Source organism: Denticeps clupeoides, chromosome 7 (genome assembly GCF_900700375.1).
Source record: "Denticeps clupeoides chromosome 7, fDenClu1.1, whole genome shotgun sequence".
Classification (NCBI taxonomy): domain Eukaryota; kingdom Metazoa; phylum Chordata; class Actinopteri; order Clupeiformes; family Denticipitidae; genus Denticeps; species Denticeps clupeoides.
Window position 1 is genome coordinate 9,971,329 of NC_041713.1, and position 22,445 is coordinate 9,993,773.

The 22,445-nt window shown below is 43.9% G+C and overlaps 1 protein-coding gene across 4 annotated transcripts in view; it reads right to left on the reverse strand.

Moving 5' to 3' along the window:
- The window catches only part of tanc2a (tetratricopeptide repeat, ankyrin repeat and coiled-coil containing 2a), a 126,445-nt gene extending 108,357 nt beyond the window's left edge, over positions 1-18,088 (reverse strand). For all 4 annotated transcript variants that reach the window (XM_028985248.1, XM_028985249.1, XM_028985251.1 and 1 more), the window contains exon 1: positions 17,684-18,088. The gene's annotated coding sequence lies outside the window, so the exon portion shown is untranslated. The remainder of the gene's footprint in view (positions 1-17,683) is intronic.
- Positions 18,089-22,445: the final 4,357 nt, after the last annotated feature.

Sequence of the window (22,445 nt, forward strand, 5' to 3'; positions counted from 1 at the left end):
ATAAACCAGGTTACAGCAGGTTTGATTCGATTATTTTCCATAGTAACCAGGTAATCAATATAATTCACTATACCTGTGATATTATTGTTGAGGCAGACCTGGATATATTTCCACTGCTCCCAGGTCAGAAAAGTTGGGTGGCATCTGCAAAGCGATGCTGTGTAACCACAGTTCAGTCGAGTGCAAAAGTAACAGAGTAACAGAGAAGGTGCCTGCTTGTCATTGTGCTTCCCCCTCACCTATCACTTTCAACATGCAAATTACTTTAGTTATGCACGGTGCATCTTACTGATAATAGTGTCACAGTGCCACTTCATACAGTAAATTCTTCACTTGCTTTGTATTTTACACACAAGTTGAACAGAATTCGTGGTTAGGCATCTGATAAACTGATATAATTATACAGTGGTCCACTTCCTGAAAATCGTTTTTATGCAAATCATGACACACTTGTAAACACCTCTGGCTTGGAACTGGAACAAGAGGGACATCCCCACGTCAAACTGCATCACAGCAGTGTGTTCCAGATTAATGTGTTATTTTTTCACTATTGGCCTACCCTTTTCTCACCCAATGTAATTATTTTTACAACACAATACTGAATCCTCACAGGACTAAACTAGTCGTAACAATGACAGGACTGCTAAAAATCCAGCTGACAAAACTAAATAAAAACAGACAAAAACAAAAAAAATTTGGACTGACCAGGTGTTCTAAATTCATTTTAGTATGTAAAACATTTTTTTTAAACTCCCAACCGATCAATAACCAATCAATCCGTACTGACCATAAAAATGACAATCTGGCAACCATTCCCATAAGAGCATTAGTCACTGCATATTCCTGGAAGCACACAATAGCATGCATTAGCTGCAAAAAAACATGTTTGCACAAAAGGTAAAGCATGACATGGCAGATGAATAGGATCCTTTGGCTGTTGTGAACAACCACCTTTTGGAAGCCATTTTGTAGAGTGGGATATCTGACCCCCTGCAGGCATGCTCTCACGATTTCAAGATCACAGGGGGGGGGGTCGCACACATAGTTTTATGCCACCACTGTGAGCTATATTTCATTCGGAGTGCACACGCCAGCACAGGAAGGTCAGGGGGGAAAACAAAATGCTGGCTATTCTTTCCGGTTGAAACTACTGTTTGCTGACTCGTATGTGAAAAAAGCGGTGTGTTGGCTTGCCAAACCTGGTCACAATGAGTCTGTGGGGCTTGAGAAAAACCTAATATCAGGTGATGACTAGTGGTAATAGGTAATAAGTACTCATAAAATATGAGTACAGTAACCGTACAGTAGCACACAAAGCAATTGACTGAAGCTGATATTTTTAATCCAAAAATTCTTGTTACCGTTTACTGAAATGCCGACTCCCATTTGTGATTCTTCAACACAACCCCTTGCAATTAGCCATAATTGGCAATTCCAAGATGAAATAATGAAATAAAACTGCAAGATAACTGAGGTGATATTTTAAGATAAATTGCTTTTAACAGACTCAGCCATTAGCAACAGCTTGATGACTGGGAATTGAAGGCTGTCACAGCCAAGGGTTTTTGGCAAAAATGTCCCAGCACAGCAGGAAGGAAGACCCCAAGGAAGGATCCACTCTTTTAGCACACTGGCGTGGTGTTGGACCGAGAAAAAGAGACACGCATCTTCTAGTCAATTAAGGCCTCATTAGCACATCTATAAGTAGGCGACGTTCCCATGAGTGCCCCATCCTCACCCTGGCTCATCCAGACTGACCTTGGAGGCAGATGTCTTTACCTCAAGTCAGCAACAATGACAGGATCGGGCTCAACAGACAGGGGAAAGGGAGTTCATTTCTAAAACCAGAAATGGCACGTACCTCATTTAAAAGCAGATAAGAACCAGGCGAGTGTGGGTTCTGTAATTCTGTTCTTCGAGAGGAAAATAACGCGTAAAAAGCTCAATAACGTGTCATAAAAACGACACGTGTATGCATGGGTGACCGATTCGGTGAATGTCAAGGGGTGACAAGCGCATCACGACCAGCCTGAATCATCTCCACCGGGGCTGGGTATTTTTAGCGCCAGCAAGAGGGGGAAAAAAAACAATGTTCCTCCCAAGCAATTGAGTGCACATTTGTCTTGCTGAGATCTCATCTTGGTCAGGAGGTGGCTGATGCATTGCTTTGGAGGCCTGTAGAGGCACCATTGATTTCAGACGCAGAAGTGGTACTGCGCACCCCGCTTTCCACTTCCCACCTTCACCATCTCTTTCTCTCTTCCCACTCCCACGCTGAGCGTTGGATGCTGGGCCAGAGGGGCAGATGGTATTTTTAGTCGCGGCCGTGTTCTGTAACAGGGGAGGGCCCTGTGCCCTCACAAGGACACAAAACCCACCAAGCGGGAGGATGCGGGGACAGCCACGGAGACACTGACATCTCTTCGTTCCCTGCAGATAAAACGGGATACACAGCGGAGCGAGGAACAGACTGTCATATCCTCACAACAGATCAGATCAGGCATCTTCCTTTGTAAGCGGTGCTAAAGCACTGATGTTAATAAATCATAGCAGCAAAATATCACTTAATAAAGGCTCATATCTCCATGTTATCAATGTCCAGGTTAAAGCAATGAACATTCAACATCAAGTAAATGTTCCTGTCCCCACATCAAGAGAATAAAACAAAAAGCCTCGTTCCATAATGCCACAGAAAGTGACAACATGCATAGGGCCTTTTCCAGCGCTGCCCCACGACTGTGGAACCCTTACCTCCACATTTGAGGGTTCCACGGGATGTGACATGTGACAAGAAAATGTGGAAAACATTTCTATTTAGCCAATCATTTTATGACTGTTTGCTGATTCTTAATATCAATATTTTACTCCCCTTGGCTTTTTAATGTTGTTTCTTGACTTAATGTTATTTTTAATGTATGTATGTACATTGAAATTTTGTGTAAAATCTAAAGTGTATTATAGAATGAATTTATTTATTTATTTAGTTTATTCTTCTTCTTGTTATTACAAGCAATGTGGTAAAATTCATAGATGATGGGTGGTTACTGTTTTAAAGAGGCACATTATCATCAACTATTATTATTCAATTGAATTCTGTGTTGAATTCCAATGGATATTATTGTGTTCAATAATATTATTTTAAAGGGTTCACTGATAATTAACTGTTGCACTGATTAAAAAAAGCAATACAAATGACCTTCTCCAAACTCGTAAAGTGTTTGGTGCATCACCAAATGTGGGTTTAACAGCATCATTATATCTAACTTTACCAACGACTATTCATTTCATGTGTTTTATTTTCATGGAAAATCTCTAAATGGCCCTAAACCTTTGAAATGCCTTCTTAGGGTATTTCCTGCCAACAGACAATGATAGATTTAATATAATATATTCACTGATAGAGACAGTGCTTCAAAGCATTGTAATGTAATTTGCTCTAAAAAAGAATATCGTCCCACTGCCGTAAATGTAAATGTGGAGGCGGGGACATCCACCAACTCCTCGAACTGGAGAGCACCGGAGCCCTCGATGCAACGCTGCACGCTGGCAGCCGCTCTCTTGAAACCAGCGAGGCTGCAACACGTTGTTGGAAGGAGGTGAGCACTACCAGTGCTCGCAGTAATGTAATTAGGGCAAGTTGCAGTCTGCAGGCTCCACAGAGCAGGTGTGAGGAGAGGCGAGGATCTGCATTGTTATAAATGTGTCATGCTGCGCGCGCACACGGAGAGGCGAACTGCAAGCTGTGCGGTTTAATAAACAAAATAGAAATCAGAAAGGAAACAGGCATCCACACACCAGGGCTGTGTCATGATGCAATATGCATCACCATAAAATACTCCACCAGTGCTTAACATTCACCCATAAATAAATGTTGACTCATACAGTGGTGAATGCTGAATGGGAAATTGTACAATGTGTATGTTGGACATGTAATTGTTAGTTAGAAAGGGCATTTGTGTTGGAAATGGTTTGGTTCTGGCTGTTTTGGGTCAAGCTCAACAGAAAAATTGCACCTACTATTGTAAATATTATTATTGCATGTTATTTGGGTTTATATGATAAGGTTTCACTGTGTCTCAAATCTGAAGGATGTGGAAAAGTTATCTATAAAAATCTATAAAAACATTAAAATATATAAAAATCAAATGCGGTTTAATAAATACCGAACCCAGTACTGATCCACTGAGCCCTGCTACACATAAACAAAGCAAAAGGAAACACAACCAAACCTTGTCTTGACAAGAGTAGACAAAAGAGCAATGCGTGAATCGGCAGGAAAACACAAGGGAACAGGGGACAAGTCAAATCAATGAACAAGACTCAAGAAACCAAACTGGACACAGCTTGACACAAACAAGAGGGGGCAGGCAAAGGTTATAACTAACTTTAGAAGAGTTTTCTACAGATAACAAATCAGCCTATCACAACGACACTTTATATCAAATCACCAGTATGTGTGAACCAGAACCCAGACAGAATAGGTGGTGGTGATCTGGCCAGATATTATCAGCACCTCAGGGCCTGAGTGGGGCCATTCTTCTACGCCATGTGGTTTGAGTACTCCCACTGAGCAATGCTTGCCATGCTGCTGCTTTATCACAACGGCGCATCTAGAAACCCTGAAGGTGGCTGTTTACAATGGGGCTTTACAGGCAGAGAGTCCCACGCACGCTTCTGGCTTTCAGCAGGCTGTCCATGAACATCATCCAAACCGATGATATTTCAGCGTTACAAGAGCGGGAATGACCTGAAACACTGGCTGTATTACATCATCGCTGGCGAATTTCCAGCAAAGCATCATGCCACCAGCTTCAGCCACAAGGCCCACCTCCATCAGCATTGCCGCCTGTGTTGACCGTTAAACAGGACAGGCTGCCTCCTCCCATTACCAGCAGCCATTGGAGAGGGGGGGGGGGGGGGGGGGGTAAGAGGGAATTGGGGAGGGGAGAGAGTCTGGTGGGTTTGAAATAGATTCCTGTAAGATGCCAGGCTGTAACGACACTGTGATTTATGGCCACCATGGAGAACGTGGGCTGTTTGGGTTTTTTATTATTATGTTTGGTCTGACTTATCACACATCAATTTGCAGTGTTACACACAAAACTAGCACCTCGCCCAGATCTCCCACAAGTGTGATTTACGTGCAGGTCTGAACTCGCATAATTAAGCTACACACACCTACACCTCCAAACTGTGTCTTTATTAAATTAGAATTTTCATGCCTTTTCTGCCAGTTTTACCTACAGAGCCTTGGCTGCATTATGTTATTCATTTAAAAAACCAGCCATTCACACGGTAGCACTGACTAATCTCAAATAAAACAGGTAAAAAAAAATTAAAGGCGACAAATCCCGGTGATGAGCGAGCCAAAGGTGTGATGAGTGAGGTCTGTGCAGTGAAGCTTCCCCCCACCCCCCTTTCATGATTGTGTATACAATACTTATTTGCTTAAGCCAGTGATGCCAGGGAGCACTGAGTGACATTTTAAGTGCCGATAGCAGGTCACGTGATCTGGTCACACCCTCGTGCTGAACAGAAGGTTTAAACAACCGTTTGGACCCTAAAGAGGTGCTGTGAAGAGGTTGGAGATAGACATTTCACTGCATTTCACACAAATGAAATGGGAGGATCTGACCAGGTCATTTTTTGGTGATTCGCCATCGCTTTTTAAAAATATTCTATTCCCATGACTTTCAGCTTGAGCTGAGATCTTTGCCACGATAAAACAAGATGTCATTGACTCCAGATGGCTCACCAGAGGTCACGGGACTAACTGCAGTGAAATCTGATCAGGATAGGATGACACATAGTTTCTGCCGAATCCTGTTGGAATAACCAGTTCCTTGTGAAGTCATTCCCTGTCAAGACTCAGGCGCTCGAAGTGTTCGTCATTCTGCAATGCTAGTGGCCTACATCATGATGTCATTCTGTTGAACACGCTGCTCACTCAGGATAAATAACAGGCAAAAGAAGCGCAGAGTTCCATTTTCAGGTCTGAATTTTCACTGGAAAATCAGCAATCGATGAAGCAGCATTAAGAACTTGGCACAACATGTAAAGGGTTGAGGTTACCACGGATCCTTCAACGGTAGAAAAATGGATATTCGTAACATAAACTTGAGTCGGTGTCTGTGCCTATCCTAATATAGCATGACACACCCTTCAACCAAAAGAAAAAACACGTTTCTTGTGTACATACACACAGAGAGCAGCTCAGTAACCTGCCCAAGGGCCTGTCTGCATGTCTGCTGCACAGTCAGGTCTACAGAGAGGTGTTTCCATTGTTAACAAGAACTGTGTGTGTGTGTGTGTGTGTGTGTGTGTGTGTGTGTGTATTAGGGGTGTTGAAAAGTAATCTTATAATCGACGGAAGACGATGATGATTCGGCATCGATGCAGTGCAAAACATAATGAACTATATCGTAATGCTTGGTGATTGGTGATTTTCTAGTTAGAAAGTAGAGCCGGTAGTGACTGTGGCTGTTGGATCTGTGTACGGCGCCGCTCCAGGTCGAAAGTTGAAATTTGTTGACGGTCATTTTTCTGCCCAATGCAGCAAATCAAAGTGTCCACACGGGTGAACGAGACTCTTAATTCTTGTATTTGAAAACATCGTGTAAAGAAATGTAGAAAATGTATGGGATGCATCATGATGCTTCGATAATGGAGGCATTGATAATTGTAATCAAATTGAATCAAGAGACTAGCAAAGGTTCACACCCCTATTATGTATCTGTATACATTCAAATAAAAAAAAAAAGAAGCTGAGAGAAGGAAGACCAAGGTTCTTTTTTCACCATTCTTTTTCACTGCTGCATGTCTTCTCTCTTCTCCACCTGCGTCCCCTTGTGGCCTTCACTTGTTTAATCTCATATAGTTTTCTCTTTTTAGCGCCTGTTACATTTCTACCCAGCTCCCAATTCTTGCCCATGTCTTGCTGTTGATTTTCTGCTCCTAAACCCATCAATAATACAGGTCTGTGTCAGTTTCCACGCTCTCCAGAGCTCCACTCTGTCAGCTAGGCTGCAAGGAGCCAGCGCAGGGATGCCATTCATCCCATCTGTGCAGTCACGTGACGGGGGTAGTGCTAAAGCTAGAGGACCGGTGATGCCTAGCAATTTTAAGCGTCGCCGCGGTGCAGAGGATGTCCCACGGAGCCGTTGTCGAGGCGCGGTGACACGTTTACAATATGCATGTTATTATGCGCCATCTGAGCAGGCCTACGCTTCAAAGGGGCTCCACCGTCGCCCGCTGCACTTCCAGCCATTGATGTTGTCGTGTGGATGAAGATGATGGGCCCGCCCCCCCACTGAGCAGACAGAATGGGGACATGGCACAGGCGCTCTGCGCTGATGAACCTGAATAATAAGCAGCACGTGCCTCTGCTCCGTGGCTCATCTGACGGAACCGCTGCCAAGTCAATGGCGGATGAACGATCCGAGATCAACAGAGGGACAAGGCAGGCAAAAGAATGGTTCCTTTGAGTAATCTTAGATATTAATGTACATGTTACAATCATAAGCAACCACTTGAAAAGCAATAGCAGTCAATAATTGCAGTAGACTTATTCATTTACATGATATGTTACTGGTTATTCTCTCAAGTTACTTGTAATCTGTAATCACATATTGTGCCATCCCAAAGCCACCTGTGGTATGGGCGGAGTTTTCACTGTGCCTTATAAGACGCAGTGCATTGGTCATGTTCCACCATTCACATTCACCACCAAAATGTTTAAATCAAGGTGCCTTGGTAGGGCAGTGGTGGCCTAGCGGTTAAGGAAGTGGCCCCATAATCACAAGGTTGCCGGTTCGAATCCCGATCCGCCAAGGTGCCACTGAGGTGCCACTGAGCAAAGAATGGGGACATGGCACAGGCGCTCTGCGCTGATGAACCTGAATAATAAGCAGCACGTGCCTCTGCTCCGTGGCTCATCTGACGGAACCGCTGCCAAGTCAATGGCGGATGAACGATCCGAGATCAACAGAGGGACAAGGCAGGCAAAAGAATGGTTCCTTTGAGTAATCTTAGATATTAATGTACATGTTACAATCATAAGCAACCACTTGAAAAGCAATAGCAGTCAATAATTGCAGTAGACTTATTCATTTACATGATATGTTACTGGTTATTCTCTCAAGTTACTTGTAATCTGTAATCACATATTGTGCCATCCCAAAGCCACCTGTGGTATGGGCGGAGTTTTCACTGTGCCTTATAAGACGCAGTGCATTGGTCATGTTCCACCATTCACATTCACCACCAAAATGTTTAAATCAAGGTGCCTTGGTAGGGCAGTGGTGGCCTAGCGGTTAAGGAAGTGGCCCCATAATCACAAGGTTGCCGGTTCGAATCCCGATCCGCCAAGGTGCCACTGAGGTGCCACTGAGCAAAGAATGGGGACATGGCACAGGCGCTCTGCGCTGATGAACCTGAATAATAAGCAGCACGTGCCTCTGCTCCGTGGCTCATCTGACGGAACCGCTGCCAAGTCAATGGCGGATGAACGATCCGAGATCAACAGAGGGACAAGGCAGGCAAAAGAATGGTTCCTTTGAGTAATCTTAGATATTAATGTACATGTTACAATCATAAGCAACCACTTGAAAAGCAATAGCAGTCAATAATTGCAGTAGACTTATTCATTTACATGATATGTTACTGGTTATTCTCTCAAGTTACTTGTAATCTGTAATCACATATTGTGCCATCCCAAAGCCACCCTACCCTACCCACACGCTGCTGCCTGGTAAATGCAGAGGACAAATTTCACTGTGTGCACCGTGTGCTGTGCTGCTGTGTGTCACAAGTGACAAACACTTTATTTGGTAGCAATTCCATGATGTCTATAACAGAGATGTGATGTCCGCTAACATACCCTGAGGACAATTGCTCTTGTAATGCAATATAATAATAATTTGTTGATTCCGCAGTACTCGCTACAGTCACGGCTGTCGTCCACCCTCCCGGGCGAAAGGGGGCACAGGGGTGTGCTGGACCCCGTCACACTGCCAGGACACCACACCCAAGGCAACGCACAGCATCAACGGGGAAGAACGAGAAAAGGACTCATTCATTGATTCCCATTGCATCAGCATAAGCATTTCTCTTGACTGACCCTGCCTCACATCGACTGCCTTGTTCCTGAACATTCTCTCGGATTTCCCTTGCCTGCCTTACGTTTGGACGCTTTCTGCGCTTCCTCCGACAGCACATCCAGAAAAGACCCAAACCCGAAGGCCAAAACCTCATTAAAGTATATTCTTGCAAAATTTCGACTCTAAAAAAAAACAGCTTTGTTGGGTCGTTAGTTCCTTCTCTCCAAGTTACAGATAACGTTTAAGAAATTCTGAATTTAGAAGACATAAATGCTATGACAGCAGCAAATATTACTGGTTGCAGTATTCATAAGAAACAAGGATTTTATTATCCACCCAGTTATGCCCATTAGCTATTAACAGATCAGAGGTTAGTGAAGTTCACTGATGAGTTTACTGACCACCAGGCTGCCAATGCTTTGGTTAATTGAACTCAGTCTTTGTAACAAGACCTCCGCTGTCCACCTGGACCTTCTTCCACTGTAGCAGATGATAAACGGTAGACTAAAGAAAAGATGTATGTTGCAAGCCTTCAATTCGTGCTACTCTGCCTTAGATTACAAAAAGCCTGTGCCATAATTCTGGTGTGAAGGTGCACTGCGCTCCGCAGCACACTGCCGCAGAGAGACGGTAAATCAGCTTGGTGTTCCTCAAACTGTGTAGCAGCTGTCCGTTACGGGATCATGTCAAGTGCATTACGATGTGTAGAGGAAGCAGATGTGGGAGGGTAAAAAGGGATATTCTACTGCTTCTGCTTCTGTTATCTTGAAGACAAGGGCGGGAGGACGGGATTCTTTTTACTCCTTATCCCTCCTTTTTTTTTTTACTTCTTCCTCCCTTTCACGAAGCTTGTCCTGGTGGAAAGTCACAGCAGAGGTTGAGGGGCTCCAGTTTCATGACATGCAATAGCGAAAAAAGATAAAAAAATATGAGCAGGGCTGTTCATGAAGGACTAAATGAAGGCTGACTTCTTAAGGGCTTTAGGTATGAGATTCTGCTCTGAAGGACAGGACGAAAGAAAGGGATTTTAAAGGAGTTTAATTACTGAGGAAAGAATTGCTGGAGCAAAGCCATAAACACGTCCATGCTACACTTCAACCACCCACCACATGCTGGTTGTCGCTGAAGGATGAGGAAAAACCTGTCAAGCAGACAGACAAGAGTAATCTGCTGTGGAGAGATACCTCAGCCTGGACTTCAGTACACTTGTGTGTTCTGAACAAAATGCAGAATAACCAGTCAAGAGCAGCCAAAAGATTTGCAACACTTGAATATTTGATATTTCTATGGTGATTTGGCGGGTGCAACGACGGTAGAAGGCAGTAAAAAGGCAAGTAAAAATAAAAGATGATGCGCTGGACAGGTTTCATTACCTAGCAGCAATGATGACACTCGACACCATTATCCGTCTTGTTGCAAATCTGGAAGCACGTTCTTTCTACCTACAGTTCCCTTATACTCTTGGGTTTAGACATGTACACTTAATCACATGCACAAGTAATCTTGTTGTAAGAAAGCCCAGACATCTGGGACCCAGATCATGATGAGACCTTGTTGCATAACATGTTACCAATTTGCTTTTGTAATAAATATAAATGAATTGTACAGTTTGGTCAATTATGGCCAACACTGGGTTAATGTCTTCATGGAATGTGAAGAAGAGATTACAGGTAAACCTGATACATTTTTTTTTTTGTCACAGTATAATATTCAAATGTACTAATATTTGTTTACCGTATTCCTAAACCCCACTATGTCCTCTGTCAATTGAAGAAAATGTATAAACTATTACCTAAATGTGCTGTGATTAATAGCAATTAATCATGAATACTTCTAATGACCTAAACCTTGTTTTTATTTTTTAATAAAACATGCACTAAAAAGGTGAGAACTTCCTAGGGGATCTATAGTGGACCATTGTGGAAATCGTAACTGCATCTTCTCATGCTCCACACTGACTGTTTGATACTATTTTATTTGATTGTGATTGAAGAATGGTTTATTTTCTGCACCTTACATTTTGTTAATCCTCTGAAAGCGACAATGACAATAAAGATTTATCTTATCATATCTGTTTTCCCTGGTCCACTGTAGATCCCCTTTGGAGGTTCTCACCTTCTCAGTGTTCAACAGCAGACACAGCAAGCGACAGACGACACAACAACCTCTACTGAAGGGATGCGCGATTACGAAAACATGTCAGAGCGCTGGAGCGCTGGAGAACTCAGCCTCTGTGAGCTCAACTAATTAAACTCTGTAGCAGCTTTATGCCCCGCAGAGGAGCAGGAGACTCTGCGGCTGATGACAAGGCCATGTAGCGGGAGCGATGCGGCTTCTCCAAGTCAGCGTTTTAGCACGGCGCTGGGGCCGTGGGAGCGCACCTGCAGCTGTTCCACGCGCGTACAAAAACGGATCCCCCGAGACTCGCAGACGCCGTGGCTTACTGCCAGCGTGTCGGCAGCCGTCTTCGAGACGATGGAGAGAAGGAGCCAGAGAGATAAAGAAGGGATGAAAAGGAAATGATGAGAGGAAGGGCGGGACGAATTGGAGGGCCAAACAAAAGATCAAACAAAATGCTTCATTCGCTGCCAGCAATCCTTTAACTCACTTTCCTCCGAGCATAATGCAGTTGGCCGACGAGACGGGACCGGGACCGTGCCAAGATGCAACGCATCTTCAACACTGTGTTGATTATTTTCTTCCCAGTCTCTGTCCAAATGTCATTGTACATTCTATTCCAGTCCAAATGGCCTGTTTGTTTGTGACACATTTCTGTCTGATTTCTCGCCTCTAAAAGATCTCTCTTGAGAAGTTGTAGGTTAACTCAGGATTAGAGTGCTGAAATGCTGCAGCAGAATAGTGGAAAAAACACAACATGCCCTCAAACTAGAAACAGAAGGCATGGACAATAAGTCAAAAGGCATGAAAACTTTATGTACGCTTTTTTGCTTTGCATATTTGCATTTGAAGGAGTGTGAAAGCTACGATTAGCCGGTTAGACTGCTTCAGCCAGCAAACTGGTATCCCAAACCATCAAGGTGCGACCGAAGTGCCTTTCATGGCTGCCCACTGGTCACTCAGGATGATGGGATAAATGCAGGGGACACATTTTGATGTAGTGGTCGCCTAATACTGTATCTGAAGTCTCTTTCCAAAATTCAGCCGTGCAGAATTACAGCCAGTCACACAATGAGATTTCACCAGGACACTTCGATTCTGTGTCTGTAGCTTTAAATGCAAATTAGGAGGAGAGCAGCCTATAGAAGGGTGCAGGCATTCGCAGAAATGATGTCATCAACACTTCTATTTGCCACAAACAGGAAGCCAGCATCAGCCTTTTTCCATTAAACTGGTTCTTTTGAGTCTAGCATGACGGAGCTAAAAGTACATTTGTGGTCATTTTTGCATCCAATCACCAAGCAACTGCAATGCTTCTCACATTTTCAAGCCCCGAGGATCGGTGGAGTTCCTTTTTTAGGGGAGGGGTGGGAAATTCTCTGGGCGGACAAAGCATGACAAACAGGAGGTAACCTCTTTCTGAGCTACCGCTCTCTGAACGGTGAAGCAGAATGGCCAAAGCACGCATTACACCTATCACCATTTGCGGGACCATAGACATGCTAGGGGAACTCATATTAATGTTAAATAATCTCACAAAAAATGGCACATGTTACACGTATAATGTCAAGAACCATTTTTGCCTGATTAAAGATGTTTGTCGCATTCTTGAACGAATATGGTCTGGCTGAACAAGGCTGGGTTCAATATAACAACAGCAACAAAGAACAACAGCATTGGCAGAAGCATCTGTGATGTTGGTGAGACGGGGAATACTGCTATGCTGCTGCCATAAAAACAAGAAAAGGTAAACTAAAGGGCAGCTGTTAATATCACTTTTAGCAGATAACTTTTTTGTCTTTTTAAATGTCAAACCATTGGTGCTGGTTCCTTTAAGCATCTTGCTCTCAACATACACTTGAATTGAAAATGCAACATATTTGTTTTGAATAAATTGTGAATACATACACACACATATACACACACAGATAATGGATTTTCAAATGAACCATTGTACGTAAGTGATAAAAGATGCACAATAGCCAATTAAATATATAATGCATCCCTAGTCATTTCAGTAAGGAAGGTTTTTCTTTTTCACGATTAATGGCATGTGGTATAAACACTCTACTAGGGTCTCAATTTACAAGGACTTGCGTTTAGTTTAGTAAACAAGACGCCTGACGCATCGCGAGAAGACGTCGGGGCCGGTTCTGAGGTGTGGTTAAAAGCAGGGTAATCTAAACAACTTTCTCTCTCAGGATGTTGCACTATCTCCGTTATCAGTCCCAACAATGCCGCCTAGCATCCAAACGCTCCCCCAACAAAAACACCCAGCAGCTCCCCTGGGAACCGCTTTGCTTGCTGGCCTACACAGGAGAAACAACAAACGGAAGACGCATTTACGGAGCGTGAGCCAAAGCAAACATGGCATCTGCAGACCAGCCCCTGATGTGCGGTCTCTGCCCATCTAAACTGCCAGACCCTTCATTAGAGCCACTTCCACTCACACTAGCTGAGCGACACTGACAAGTAATTACATTTTACCCATAGGAATGCAAAATAAGAGAGAAAAGTATACCAGACAGAGCCATAAAATGACACACACAAGGCCCTTTCACTTCAGACTGCTGGCCCAGGTGAAAGATGTCTCCAGGGACTGTGGCAAAGAAAACTGGGCACCCTGTGGTTGTGGCGATAAGACCTGACTCCCGAAGGCTGAGGAAGCCCACCTGTGGGAGTGTGAGTCTAAAAAACATGGTGTGGGACTGAGAGTTCAGCCCCGATTGCAATGAAGTTGGTTAAATTTCAAGTCAAAAAAAAAATTTGACAGCACAGTCTGTGCATAATTACTTGAAAAGCTTGTGCATATGTTCACAAATTTCAGAAAAGCATAAAGTGACCTACAAATGTGGGCTTTAGCTTTTAATATTAGGATAATTTCAGACACAATATGAAGAAAAAAGATTATTCACAGTAATAAAGCTATAATGAGCTAGACCTAATTAAAATCACCTGATTTTATTACAGTAAAGCTATTGTATGGTATATGGTATATGTTTCACAATTACACTGCATCCAGCAATGTCAGGATCCGAGTGTTCGCTCTGTGTTGCTATGATTCCTGATTGTTTTTACCTGGGTATGCCTGTATAAATTTGCCCTATTTGTGTCTGTTCTCCATTGAGTCATTTTTGGTGATGTTCACCGTGTCATGTGCTTGATGTAATTAACCCCTGTCTCATGCTTTGTGCATATTTGTCCTATTTCCTCACCGTGTCCAGACACTGTGGCAGGAAAGTAGTCACAGCACATCACCTTTTCCACATTTTGTTATATTACAAAATTGAAAAAGTTTACTTCAGGTTAAAAAAAAACTAGAAAGCATGTGTACATAAGTATTTCAGCCAGTATATTCCTATATCACCATTTCTGAGCCAATATTGTAGGATTATTCCTCTGGTTCTGTTGCACAAAGGAGCAGAAGGAATTATTAGAAGTTGACTAGCATAAACAGTGGCTGTAAAAACTAGTTTAACAAACTCTACCAATATCAGTGTGGTCACCAATACATAATGCATTTACATACTGTACTTCTTCATACACCTACATTTATAAATAAATAAATGATGATATGGTTAATAAATCAATGCTTAGCATATACAGACTCCGTTAATCACAGCCGTAATGACTACAAATGCAATCCATGCAATTATCTAACAATGACATTTTTGACATTTTTAGGCCAATCCCGGTGAGAACGGGAATGGAAACATAATGGCATTACGCATGAACATATAAAGCCATAAGGCCTCGGACTGACAATAATCCCATTCGTGTCATCTTCAGTGTTTATGCAGTCGATGGATAATCGGCTCGCATTGGCACAGCACTGCTAGGTGACGCTGCCGGTTCAGAGCTGAGTACAGCTGCACATCCCGAGCTGCCATCTGTCAACGTGGAGCGCGGCGTAGACATTCCGATCACACTTGAGCAGCTATTTTTGCCACGGTAATTAATTAACGATACAATTTTCAGACCCGCGTGAAAATGAGACTTGGCAGCGGTGTTGTTTTACAGGGGCTGACACAGCAGAAAAATAAACTGAGAATCGATTATGCTGGATGACCTTTTTTTCCACATCTGGTCACAGATAGCAGAGCACTACGATTAAATGACCTCAGGGCACAAGGACGGTGTAATTAATCTGTAATTGCCCCCCACCCAGGGCGACGAGGCCTTCAGTTACATTATCCCCTAAACAAATACGCAACTGGCAGATGCTACACGCACTACACGCCGCCGCCCTCTCCAGTAACACGCGCCTCACAAAAGCGGCACAATGCCCCCGTCTGCACGACCCGTGTCTACAACAAAGCCTTTGGTTAGAGGACAGGAATCAAGACCGGCAGTTGCGTCCTGCTGTGAGCCCGCCGTCTTCAAAGGGACACCGCGCTGAATGGCAAACACCTGGCACGCTCGCGTCTGCGGTGACCTGTTGCCACAGTAACACACAGTGTGGTCCACAGCTGAGCGAGAGGAGGCACCGGGGTATGATGTTTCAGTAGGCTGAAGGTCAGGAAGGCGATCGGACCGTCTGAATGGGACGGTTGTTGGGTTGGCGGGTGGATTTGGTGGGTCAAGGAGGTAGCGTTACAAAGATGGCAGGAGAACGTGAAACGGGGACCTATGCATTGTTTGAAACTACAGAGCTTTGTTTCTTTTTGTGTCTAAGATCTTTAATTTTATATGAATATTTTTACATTATTAATATGTAGAAATAAGAGTATAATGAAGATACATGCCAATAGCAGACTCACTGGATCTGTATTCCAAGCTCTGGGCTTCCTCCACCGAAAATCTTAAAGGATGGGTATAAAGCGTGCTTTAGTCCTTCTGCTTCGCCATATCTGGAATTTGTCGCCTTATGACGTAACAAATTCAAATTTTATTTATTTGTCACATACACAGTCATACACGGTATGATATGCAGTGAAATGCTTTCTGCAACTGCTACAGACCACAGTATTGCAAATGTTGCAAGTAAACAGTGAACCAATATGCAAATATTGCAAACATAACCAAGTATTACACTTTTACGTCTTTAACATAAAATATGTGCAACTGGTAGGGTGAAGGTGTGCAAATGAGTTACAGTTTTTACAATGTATAAAGAAAGAAGAAAGAGCCATAAAGAAAGAGCAGTAAGGACCTAAAAAGCGTAGACACGACTTCCTGTCTGCACCAAACATTGTTGTTGGTGAATGGTGCTGATGACGTCATTTCCGCGAACGCCCGCTCAACTTCTATAGGCCGCTCTCCTCCTCATTTGCATTTAAAGCTACAGACACAGAAACCTCGCGTCCTGGGGAAATCTCATTGTGTGACTGGATAAAAATGGCTGTAATTCTGCACCAAGGTTGAATTTTGGAAAGAGACTTCGGATAAAGTATCAAGGGACCCTAAACTCTATATAAAAGCAAAAAAAAAAAAAAATGCATGTCAGGGGACCTTTAAAGGCTTAGACACCCTCCAGTCCACCTCACCTTACTCTCAAGTATCTCCATCCTTCCAGACTCCTTCACCCCCCCCAGGTCAATTCATTACTTGAACCCCACCACTCCACCGCTCGTCCCCCTTCCACAACCCTCTGCCCTAGAAGGCCAATCAATTAGCTGAGCTTAATTATGGCAGCATTATTTCCTCTACTCGCAGGAAGCATCACTTGCACCACTGCAGGTCAGACAGCTGGAGTACCCCCACCCACACACCCACACTTCCATCTCCCTAATCACTTTTCCACACATGGCCCCTGTGTGCAAATTGGAAGATATTACGCCCCGGCCGTCTTTAATGGCCCCTCTCTTTCACTGGAGTGGCGTCCATGTGAAAAGTGACAGAAAACTTCCCGTCTGGACGTTTTGACTGGGTTTAAACCCTCCCGCTGTAACGTGATGGACAGATGTACAGGCTGATGGGGCAGACAGGCTATCGGTCGGAAAGGGAAATTTAGCGGCCACAGTTCCCACTTAACGCCGTATGGGCGTAGTCCCACAAAACAACCCACGGGCTCCTTATAAAACCGCAGGCCAGTTTCATTTTTCCCGTGGATTTGCGGCATTACGCCCACCGCCGTCCCCGCCTAGACCGACATAAACACCCCGAACGTCGCCAAGGCGGCAGCGAGCACGCAGCCCCGTAACGGCGCTGGCAATAACTCGCGCCGCGCACGGTAAATACGAGCCGGCGTGAACGTCGCGTCAGCGGCGTGGAGGGGGGCGGTTAGCCGCGGGGTTTAGCCGCCTTCGAGACACCCGACACGCCGCGCACCGTCGCTGCGGACGCCCCGAGAACACCCGGGACAACACGCGGACAACTTGGGACTCGCGTCGGCCGTGAAGAAGTCCGGTTTAAAAAGAGAAACGTACTAAAACGATAAAAAAAATAATGACAATAATGACAATGGAAAGAAAAAAAAAAAGGATAAAGGGAAAGAGAAATAAAAAGAGAAGCGCGGCCCCGCTCACCTCGTGCCTTCCGTCGCTCGCGCTGTCAGACTGTGCCGATGCCGGTTGTGCCGATGCCGGTTGTGCCGATGCGGCTCGGCGGTAATAAAACCCAACAGCTGGATCCCGAGGACCGTGATGATTCTCGCGTCGTCGTCGTCGTCCCCCCTCCGGTTCCGGTCGCGCCGGCCTCTTCGGAGGTGGACCGCGCGCGACGGTTTATGGCAGGGTCCGGGTGTCTCGCGCGGGAAGATCCGTTCGGAATCGACTCCTCGGATCGCGGCAGCTCCTGGCGTCCGACCGGGGCGAACGACGCTGGATGCGGGCGGCTCCGCCGAGCGGCTCAGGTTGGACGGGAGGGTCCTGAATTATTCATCGCGCGGGGCGGGCCGGTGTTGGGAACAGCTCAGGAGACGGGCATGCTCGGTGTGTGGGTCCAACGCGTTCATTCATGCATTCGCATCGAACGCCATGCATGCACAGGTTTCACAACACGGCGCGTTCGATTGGAACAAGCGTCATTGTTTTTACACCCAGAAATCCAAATAAGTTAGGGCGCACTGTACACTGGAATGCACCTCTTTATTCTTTAAATGTTTTAGCCATAGGGGCCCCCCTTTTTGGCTCAGAGACTTTTAGACTTTTGTTTTGCCTGGTAGGAATCTTATCTGGAGCGGCCCGTGCTTTTACATGTCAGTGGGGCAGTTGGGATGCTAAAAAATGTGAGGATTTCAAACAAAGTCGTATCAAAGAGAGGCTTCCCATCAACAAGCGGTTCCCAGCACATCTAGTCTGCATGAGATGATACTAGCACTGCTTAAATGTGTCAATTGTTATTTCGCTTGAACTTTATTTAATAACCCTTTGTTTATTTAACGCAGAAGTAGTATATTTAACAAAATGAAATAATACCGGCCATTCTTGAACAATGGATTTAAAAAAAAATTGTATTACATTATTCAGTTTCCTGAATTATGTATTGTGCCTTGGTCAAGAAATGAGAAAAACAAGTAATGGCACCTCACAGCGCTGCACAGCCCCAAAAATCCATCCAGGGCCCTGGTGAACGAGTGCGCGTGTGTGTGTGAGTGTGTGTGCACGCTAAATCACAACAAGCAAGTTCACCAGCTGGCCCCAACCTTTAGTAGCCCATGCAAATCAGGCTTATCACATGGCACATCCCATCAGATTGTTCACACAACCACGCACACACACACATGCATTCATCCCGCCATCTGTGGCATTCAAGTGTATGCAGACAAAACAAAGAGATGAGCAAGCAGGGAGGCAAAACCCATAAAAAACAAGGCTTGGCCTGCAGTCTGAACAAACCATTCATGTCAAAAAGCAGCTTAAAATCAAATAAATGTGATTTCCAGCACCTAATTGAATAAATGCCTAAGTGCAGTGATTGATACGCATCGTCCAGATGAGTTTGCTGGCAGAGGCTCTGAGACACAAAAGGCCCCCGCAGTGAACGGATGAGAATTTAATTCTCACAACGCAGCGTTTCCTAGCACATTTCCTGTTTCAGATGGCTAACCATTTTCCCCACAAAGTTTGACTGCGTGCCTCCTGCATCATAACCAACAGGCATAAGAAGAAACCGACATTTTTATTTTGTTTATCATGTTCTAAGCCACAGCAAAAAAATATATATGTTTTTTACTCATCTGTCCGAAGAAAACTCAATATGTGCACATAGTACTATAGTACAATCATCTAATTGTCTTCTGCATTGTCTACTGTTCTATTATTTCTTGTACTTTTTTGTCGCCTAATGTTAATTTAATTATACTTGAACAATAACTCTTTTGAATTACATTCAGGTCAAGTTTGTCCCATTCTTTCAGCCTGATGTCTTTGTATTATGTTGAAATCATATTATGATTCTTGATGTCTTCACTACAGTAATATTAATTTTTAATCCCAACGTGAAAAAAGGCTTAAAGCATGCTGGTTTAAGATTTGATCCAGGTTGACTCTAAAGAATGTGTGTGAAGAAGGAGCTATAACAACATAACCCATGCATTATAAATGTATATTTTTTTTCTGCTGTCCCGACCTAAATGTAACTTCACTAACTAAAAGCTAGTCCATGGGCTAGCATACTTTCTTCTAATTTCTGCTCCATTTCAGTGAAATATCCTATGTTTGTACCTTTGTTAGGACATTCGATGCATGCTGAGGTATTAAAAAAAAGAGCAGACACGCAGGGCTTTCTGGATGCCAGGCCCACTGTAATGCCTCAGGTCTATGTTGTTCTACTTGTTTTATGTCTCACTTGGAATAGTTCATCATTAAGTAACTATCCTGCCATGGTTCTTTGTTGTATAAGTGTTAACATCTGTTTCCTGTTTCTCTGCGGCAGTCTGCTCTGACCTATTGTTCGGTGTAGTTCGTTATGAAGTCTTGTTTGCCGATTGGCCGTGCACAGAGAAGTGTCCATTATCCTTGTCCCTCTGTGTTGTCTTGATTTTGAGTAAGTCTTGTTGTATAGCTTCTACAACACCAGGCCACAATGCACAATTCCTATTCTTTGGTACTTTCTTATCATTTGGTTCCTGTTAACAAATGACATCGCCACTATTCTTTACAACCAAACAGAGAGTAGAGGGGTGACAAGCAAACTTTAGTCCATACACGACAGATATGAGAGATACGAGGTGGGCAGTTATTCAGTTATCATGGAAGCATTGTCAGGGCATGAAAACCGCATTGACTGAATTCAGAGGACGATGAGAAATGCTCCAGCATTGACTCTCAGCCACAAGCTCAATTAAATCTCAACCAGTGATGAAACGCAAATGAGACTTAAGGCTAATGTACAATGTATCATGTATAACCTAGCCTCCCCCTCATGAGCATGAAAGTAGAACATCACCTCATTAGACAGTCTAAATAGCCCATAATCATACTTTTCAAGCCTAAGGCAGATTATTTAGTCTCAACTTATTCCATTTTAGAGTCATCCATAATATTAATTTAGCTTCTGTTGACTGTGCCATTCCTGTAACATCAGCATGATGTAAATATGTCTTCAGGATTTCAGGGAAACATATGGGGTAAAGTTATATGTTTCAGGTCGGTGTAGTTCTCTCTATGCAGGTCTGGTATGGACTGGAGACCAGAAACCCCTGCAGGCTCCATCCTGTACCAGCGTCAGGCAGACAGCAGCTCCATCAATGTTTGAGGGCTAGGCACCAACTTACCACTTAATCTTCTCAGTGGCATGGCGTGGCTGGTGACAAAATGTTTTTTTTTTTTTTGTTAGGAATCCCTGGAGAAAAATTGAGGAATATTTGACAGTTGCATCAATAAAAAAAAAAGGTCATATAAAAAAATTGAAGGATCTTCAAGGCGCTATCGTTATTCAGACTTCAAATGTATAAACGACATGCACATGCAGCCAATGCATCTGAAAGAGGAGGGAAAAATGAACTAGGTAACGTCATTGTTATTACACCAGTCGTGATTTAGATATGCACATGCAGTCTAGACGCGGTTTCATACATACGCACAGCAATTCGCAGCAATTCAATTTGCTTCCTGATTCTACCATGGGTGGCGATCACCGGCATCCGCAGTAATCTAAATTGGACTGCCTTAACGCAAGGCTGCACGCTGCACCTCCCCTATCCGAGCCTGATCTCCCAGGCTGCCTATCTGTTCATCAGCACCCGCCCGAATCACTCATTCCTGACACGGCCACAGGAGACGCTAAACGAACGAGGAGGAGGAGGAAAAAAACTCTTATTTTCTCATTTGATAAAAGCCAGGCTACTGCAGGGCTGAGGCTGACTTGGGGCTTGACGGATGTTAATAAAAATGAGAGTCAGCGACTTGTGGACTTGAATATATGAGTTTTTTTTTTTTTGTTACAACGGGAAACAACAGGATGGAAACTGAATTAAAGGCAAAAGAGAGCCGGTGTCATGACTCGGGCACTCATTCATTAGGCTGTGGAATCCGCTTGTTTGTACAGGAAAGGCTCACAATAGAATTTTTTTCCCGAGACCCGGGGAACAGGACGTGGATTAACACGACTGATTATAGCCCTTCACTGCAACGTTCAATTGAGAAGACCTATAATGATGATTATAAAAAAGCAGTTTCATTCATTCAGTTTTAATCTGGAAAACTCCTCAAATCCAGAGCAAATGGTCCTTTCCTTTCCACACATGCATGTCTAAATGGAGAGGGGGCAGGGGACGGGAAAGGGGGGGCTAAATGGTAACTTGTTTGAGCTCAGCTCCATTCATCACCACTACTGTGGTTTTGTTCAAAAACACCTATATATACATATTACATGACATGATGTGAAATATCTCATCATAATGATGAAAAGGATAGTAGCCCCAGGCCTCATGGTCATGGACAAGTAGTAGGGTGGTAGTAGCCCACTAGGTAGTAGCCTAGTTGGTAACACAGTAGCCCATGAACCAGAAGACCCAGGTTCAAATCCCACTTACTACCATAGTGTCCCTGAGCAAGACACTTAAGTGATTGTAAGTCGCTCTGGAAAAGGACATCTGATGTAAATGCCTTTGACCTTACACTACCTAGCACCAGATTTAAAAAATAGTGCTCTGAAAAGCACAGGTTTTATGAGGTGAATAGGATGTAATAATTGTCCCATTCTTTAATGGTGACAGATTGTAACCTTGGTAACACCAGTCTCCTTAATAATGCAATTTTTCTGGTGCAGTAACATATTTACCGTCCAGTTGTGAACAGACAATGAAAGCATGAACGATTAAGTGGTTTGGCTCAACTTAGAGAA